The sequence below is a fragment of the Varroa jacobsoni genome, unplaced genomic scaffold (assembly GCF_002532875.2).
Source record: "Varroa jacobsoni isolate VJ856 unplaced genomic scaffold, vjacob_1.0 scaffold_1037, whole genome shotgun sequence".
Classification (NCBI taxonomy): domain Eukaryota; kingdom Metazoa; phylum Arthropoda; class Arachnida; order Mesostigmata; family Varroidae; genus Varroa; species Varroa jacobsoni.
In genome coordinates, this window is record NW_019213939.1 from 5940 (window position 1) to 13228 (window position 7289).

The 7289-nt window shown below is 37.9% G+C and overlaps 1 long non-coding RNA gene across 1 annotated transcript in view; it reads left to right on the forward strand.

The window, feature by feature from the left end:
* The first annotated feature begins 485 nt into the window (after nucleotides 1-485).
* The window catches only part of LOC111265982 (uncharacterized), an 8086-nt gene continuing 1282 nt past the window's right edge, over nucleotides 486-7289 (forward strand). The window contains exons 1-2 of the long non-coding RNA XR_002683797.2: nucleotides 486-738; nucleotides 2756-3038. This is a non-coding gene — a long non-coding RNA (uncharacterized LOC111265982). The remainder of the gene's footprint in view (nucleotides 739-2755; nucleotides 3039-7289) is intronic.

Below are 7289 nucleotides of genomic sequence, written 5' to 3' on the forward strand. Positions count from 1 at the left end.
AATAAAATAACTATCGAAAATTATTACTATAATAAACAGTTTAAATAAAATCACCTGTCTTACGAAGGTCACAAATGAAAAATATTTAAGCGTTTTTCCTGTTTATCTTAGCGTCAGCATATTGCTAGCAACATTGCTACGTTGGTTGACTAACACTTACAGATATGTGAAAATTATACTCATATAGGTCATATCATAGGTCAATAAAATAGCATCAATCAAGAAACAGCACGTGCCTTCGATATTGATACATATGAATCAGGGTATGCTTCAGCAGAGTAGCTAGGTGAAAACTGTAATCGATCAATAAAGAAAAGACGAGAAATTTTATTATATTTAACAAATCAACATTGAACATAAGATTTAAGGAAAACTGTATAGTAGACGATGCAGCTACGTTTGTTCTTCAGTTTCTGGCTTCCGCTGCGTCGGAGCAATGCGTCTTGCCGCAGAGTACAATTTGATAGGATCCCCGATATCGTTGGCGCAAGCGGACGTTAACTGCACACCAAAATGGTCTGGACAAAACGCGGTTCGTGTGTACAGCCAGACGCATCTTCGTTTTCACCGTCAAAGCTGCGGTTATAGAATATCTAATTTCCGTTAAATTTGGTAGTATCGATATTTGCTTTACTGTCTCTAATTCACTTCAACATTATGCTGTTATCCCATTAGATGGGGGACGCTAGCCGTTTTCGGTGTTTACCATCCAACGTTTGTGACAGCATCAGAGATATTGTATGTACCTATCTGTCCTTAAGAATTAAGATCTACTGCATGCAAAGGTTGGCATTATATAATACATATATTGGCTAATATTAACTTGGATAAATATCTAGACTAAAATTCCGCGGTGTTACTCGAACATACACCAATATTATGATCATCATCATCATTGTTTTTGCTATTATATTGGCGACAAGCAAGTGTCGTTTTTAGAATTGTATTTTAGTACGTGTGTATTACTAGGTATGAGTAACAAGGTAGGAACCAGACGGTCTTAAAAATCATTCCATCTGAGTAATTCCATCCAAATAAAAAAAAAAAAGGAACAGACAAGAACAAATGGTGCTTGCCTTTTTGGGATTCTCTTCGCGTGAGTTCATGGCCCTGTTGGGAACGGTTGCCAGAGTTCTTTGATTGAATATTTGATTTCAATGTATTGATACTATGGCCATGTTAGATCTTACTCTCAATACTAAAAGTGTTTATCGACGCTTGTGTCTCGCTTCGAACATTTCATGCTTACAACAAATGAATAAATATAAACTAACATCTATATCTTGACTGGCTCGTTATATGGCTGGCTCATGTGATCTGGGCAGTCATCGTAGGTGCCGCTTCTGGCCGGGAGGGCAGAAATTCGCCTTTACCACACAAGCGGACAAAATGATCCCAGTACATATTTCAAAAAGCTTATATCGTGTGGAATAAAATAAATGGGTGAATTTTTAAATTTATTTTTTCTAAATTTGCTGCAGTCGAATTATTTTTAAGAAATTATCAATGAATTTGACCCGTTTGATTGGCACATTGGCGACGTGCGTGTAGTCCGAAACGAGATGGGGAAATAGCAATAATTTGCACACTGTTTTTCAGAGCCAATTCAATCGGACTATTAACATTATAATTTATATGTGATCGTATTTATCTAAAATATGGTGCATGTCTCGATAGATTGAACGATTCAACATATTATGAAAGTTGCATCACACGATGCTACACGTTGTTGACAACAGCGATATCCGCCACGACAAATGTCAATCAATATACAATGCCCTAGTTCAACATATATATATATATATATATATATATATCTATCTCAATTTTTACATGGCAGAGCTGCACTCTGAGGCCACTAATTCGTCCGATTTCTTCGTAAAACTACGAGCGATCGGATCCGGTTTTATAAATGAAGCGGCCCATATAGCCCCGGAGTGATCGTCTAATTTAACCCAGTGTAATGACTTTTCGAAAACGTAACTTACTTCAAATTTACCTTTTAAAATGTATATTTTTTCACAGTACACCTTAATGTAACTTTTATTATTCCAACTCTAAGAAAAAAAAGCCTTTCTTTTTTTAGAATATTCCTTCTCCTCGCAACACAATGCAAACGTTTCGTGCAGAGTTTAACCGAGCTTTGATGTGTTTGGTTTGCCTAACTATATGAATATCTAATATACGATAGCTTTACTAATAAAGGAATAACATAATTCGGCAAGGTTGCTGCTTGCCTTCTTTCACTTCCCTACTAGTTTAATTTTATAGAATTGCATCTGATACTAATGATTAGAGCTAGATTATTTAACCTAACCTTCTCTTTCGTAGCGCGAAACTATAAAGACAGGCAACGTTGCAGTAAAAAATTTCCCTTTCAAAGGAATTCGGCATTAGCAAGGTCTTTTTATTGACTAGACATAGTGAAAGTCTAGTCCCTTTCCGGACAACAAAAAAAACGAGGGCTAATAGAACCCCGAATTCGATCAGGTTCGCTTTCCCCTTAGTTCCCTCATGACAGGTCGCCTTTGAATCCTCTCTAACAAGGAAAGATTTATGCTCGATCCAGGAACGATCGCTGGCGTGCTCACGATTCAGATTATGTGCTTGTTGAACGTAAACAGAATCGCACTCTTAGTGTGAGATGTAGCGAAATAAACGTCATGTCAACTCGTTCTTTAGGAAAGGCAAAACCCCTATCTGCAAACTTTTGTAAATAGCTAAAATATTTAATGCTTGGGTATACGTCTTTTAGGAAAATGGTGCTTCAGTCTATGTTGCGTGACTAGGGTGATTGAGGACTTGGACATATTCTACATATAGCCTCCGGACGGCCTGAATTTTAACCCGTTCAAATGCTGTGTATAGTGAGTGCATTATTAAACGAAGGTCGAAGACATCGCAACAAAATGAAGTCGACTTGTTTACTGGTTCTGCGAAGAAGAAGTTTCTAAATTTACAACGGGAACAGGGTCTGTGAATGGTAAGGTCCCCAGTTAAAGCTGTTATGGAGATGACCGTTACAAATGGCTTTTCTGGTAAGTGTAAAGGGCTTCGTCGAAACGTCTGTTTCTGCCTAGATTCTGTCCCAGAAACATAATAACATTGTTCATTTCAACGCACCATCCTGTAGATTCTATACAAAGTGAAAATCAAAAACTACGGTAAAGGATACTTTTCAAGTACATAGTGCATAGAATGGTTTATTTTTTTGGAATAGAACAGAATTTAATATCACAAAGAGTTTTCCAGTAGTTTACCAGCAATAATTATCAAGGTGATGACGGTGCATAAAGTAGCAAGCATTGAATTAACGTAACATAAAAAAAAATTAATTAACGAGCCGTTTTAGCATGTAGTTGAATGATAGGCCTATCTACGACGGTTTCCACTAGGCGAAGACAAGTAACCTTATAGCATCTACAAACTTGCGCTTACAATTCACAAATGCTGCTAAGATGTACAGGATTTACCACAAGCATTAAAATCAGGGAAAACCAAATATTTTTAAATTACACAGCTTAATATCATATATAAGTTGCAAAATTATGTTTATTTATGTTGACGACATGAATTATCTTCCGATTGGCTAGTTTATTGTAACAACGTATAGCAGCCGCAGTGAGCTTCATCCAAGAGAATCCGCTTCGCTAGAGCCTCAGTATTATCTGAGAAGAACAATCCAATCAAACACAGTCATCGGGCTCTTGTCGATAGCTATAAGTCGCATAGATCATTTTGACTCAATGAGAAATAATTACATTGGCTAGTAGCACAGTTGGCACATCCGAAAGGATGATTTCCTACATAAGCTTCAATTTTGAAGAAATCTATTTTACGTAGTGAAGGCATGGCCGAACATCAACGCTGCCAGGAGACTAATTGTTGCTACGGAGTGAACGTACTCTCAAAGTTGGATGAGTTGCATCTGTTTCAGGTCTCTCAAGGGGGTGGACGAGGAGACGTGTCAGGCCCAACTCAAGTAAACTTTTCACTGCTATCGGCCCCGAGGGTTTTGTATGAGTAAGGAGAACTCTATCGTGTCTGGTCTTGCATTTGTCAGCAAACCCGCTGTAACTCTGCTACTCACTTTACTGTAATATCATGTACAAAATAGGTCTAATTCGTTGAAATCTATTTTCCAAAGCAAACTGATTTCCGTGCAGTTACATCTCTGCTCTATAAAGCGGCCAATCTTTAAATCGACAATGCCATTACAAGCTATCTTTAATGTTCAGCTTGGAAAACGGTCCATTAAACAAGCAAGAATTCTTTACTGGGCAATCTGTTTGCATTCAAAGTAGCTTGCCCAACAAATTTAATCGGACCAAACTTATTGGACATCAGTACTCAATGAATGGGCTACCGATTTCATCTGTAAAAACTTAAAATTTTGAGACTTTCAGTTTTTTGAGCCTGATTTTTTATGGCCACATGCTACGTCCAGCTGTTCCCTGGAGAGAAAGCTTTGTGACTGGATAAATTTGCTATATGTTGTAAATTCATACTGTGCATCTCAACGCCTGGACTAAATGCTATGCCGCCTACACCTCATTTATTTTGTCATTTCCATTGTGTACATATGTACCGACTGTACGGTATGTGAACACAGCCTAATTACATTATTGAAAATCCATTCAAACATTATAATGGTTTCTATAGTGTAAAACTCAGTACCTCAATAATTCCTAATTACCCAGGGCGGTATTCAGGGATTCAAGCCGAATTACGGGATGTTTCTGAAATATGAAGTCTATCTTTCGCTAGAGAGGAGGAGAAAACAACTTCAAGAGCCCCTAGAACGCGGTTTAACAAAAATCGTTCTGCATGATTTTGCTGCTAAGAGTGAAGCTTATGTGAACGTGGCTACCCTGCGTGTAATGGTATGGTAATCATGGCTTAGATTAACAAAGTGTAAATGTGCGCATTTTTAAAAAAAACTGCTGTTTCGTTTTGTAGCCATTTTGTTACTTAATCAAGCACGCTTGATGTAGTAGCATTTTTAATCAACTGTTGACGCTCAAATAAGGGTGCTTTACAATTCGATAAAGCTGATTTTTTCGCCTTGAAATAAGAGCATTAGGAAGCCTTCTCTAAAATGGCAATACCTGCATTAACGTCTGCTCGAAAATTTCACCTACCTGTCTATTTCGACAGGTTTCTTGACGTCAGCATTTCAAAATTAACGAACGAGTATCGTACGCTCGCTCTTTATATACGTCCTTACAATAAAAAATCCAAAGTTAATAAGTTGAACTATCACAACGGCAAAATAACAGGTACACCGATTACTCGAAATGGTGTATTCTCATAAACAGGTAATACGATGCCAGTATCGAAATAGCTACCCTAATCCTAATTTTGGACTGATATGACCTGATCGCGCGACTAGTCTTAGATATACACACACACACAAATGTATTTTCAAAAACATATATCATTCTTTTTCTTTTTTTGGTACCGGATATCTGTGCTAACAATTCTTCAAATCTTGGAAGCGATCTTTGGTCGCATCGATAACAAAGCGAACCAGAGAACCATATGTAACTTCAATCATACTTCACCCCTGAGTCGTATCGAATAAAAGAGCACAGTCTTAACTCTGTGTCATCTATTGTAATGGTAATTTCGAAGAATTTCGAGAAGATATAGAAATACTAAATCTTGTTATTTGTTGTAAAAACAGTTGTTATTTGTTCCTTATTTACTGGAATTTAAGACTAATACAAATAGACAACTAAACGGCATAAGCCTCTTCAAGCGTAGGCGGCCTTCGCAACCGGAACTTTAAGCAACAGTACAATGCCCTGCTTTTATTTATGGATAGCAAGCAGTACTTATGTGGCATCCCTTCGCTGTCGGCCATTCGTAGGATTACCTTTTTTTTCTAGTTTCTATAAAGTGTCGTAGGTGAATGTTTGACTTAATGCTCGCCGATACGACGTCAGTTGTCCACGCTTAACAAATCGACGCATACACGCAGGTCTTCTCACTGCAAAGCGGTGATAGAGTCTATGTAGTTTTAATGCTTACACATGGACCGGTAACCCTTCAGATCTATTTCTGATTTAGCAGTTAAGAGCTCGATTTTTAAGTTCGGCTCCTTACCCAGATGTTGTTTCAAATGCCTCTTTTTGCATCGACTAAGATGTCTTACCTTTGAGTGTGGATCTCTGTTTATGCCACGCACATATATGTAAGGGTTCAATATATTTATGAAGTGCACGGAAAATTTAAAAGCCATATAGGGCCGTAAAAATACACTGAACCCCTGACATTACTTCGGAGAGGGTAACCTTGATTATATATATTATACACAGTATTGATATTAACCGATTTAATTTACAAGGTAGTGCTACGTAATACCCTTTACGTTACACTTTTCACAAATATAGATCAAAGGCTTTTCGAGCCTGCGTCAGGGAACCTATAAATAGGACGAGACTAAGGGTTATGTGGAGTACATGATTGTTACGATGGTGGGTTGTGTTGTATCAATTCTCGACGAAGATAACTGGGTACCTTGTATTTGCAGACGTTCCACAAAGCTCAGCTGCAGATATTTTCTTTTAGGACCCCGTTTAACCGATTATATCCAATATATGTTAATTTGAGTGCTCAAACGGTATTATCGTTGTATTTACGAGAAAGTAAAAGAGAACGAAAAGAGATTTTTTTTGCGAGATGGCTGTCGGTAGATAGGCCAAATAACACGCAAACAGAATACAAAATAATATCTCGGTACAGCAACAAAATATTAATAGGAGTTCCTAGGGAGCGCATATGGGTGAGTGATCGTACAGATTCCTACTCACGTTCGAATATGAGCAAATTCAATCGTTGACAGTAGATTAAAGCCATAAATGCGATCGAACTTTATGCGAAGGTGGCTAGGAGTCTTTTTATTGACCGCATAACACTTGCGATGTGACTTTGCCAAAATATGGAGAAGAAAAGGCCGACATCGATCATTGCTCGAGGTGACGCCTTATCCGCGGTATATAATAGGCAACTAATAATCCTCGTAGCGCCTATGTGAAACTATTTCTTTCTATTTGAAGCCCCTAGGCAAATTCATTCGACTTTTACCTACTGGCTATTTTGGGCGAGATCTGAGTGGAAACGATCCCGGTATAAAATTTCAATTACAACCTCTTAGCAATATACTTCGTATCAGCAGGTAATAAATCTACTTGGACTCCCCCAGATAGGTGTACTAATGAAAAACATGTAAAGCTATAACTGGGTTGGGGATGGAGATAGCGTATATATCTTGGACGCATAACCGT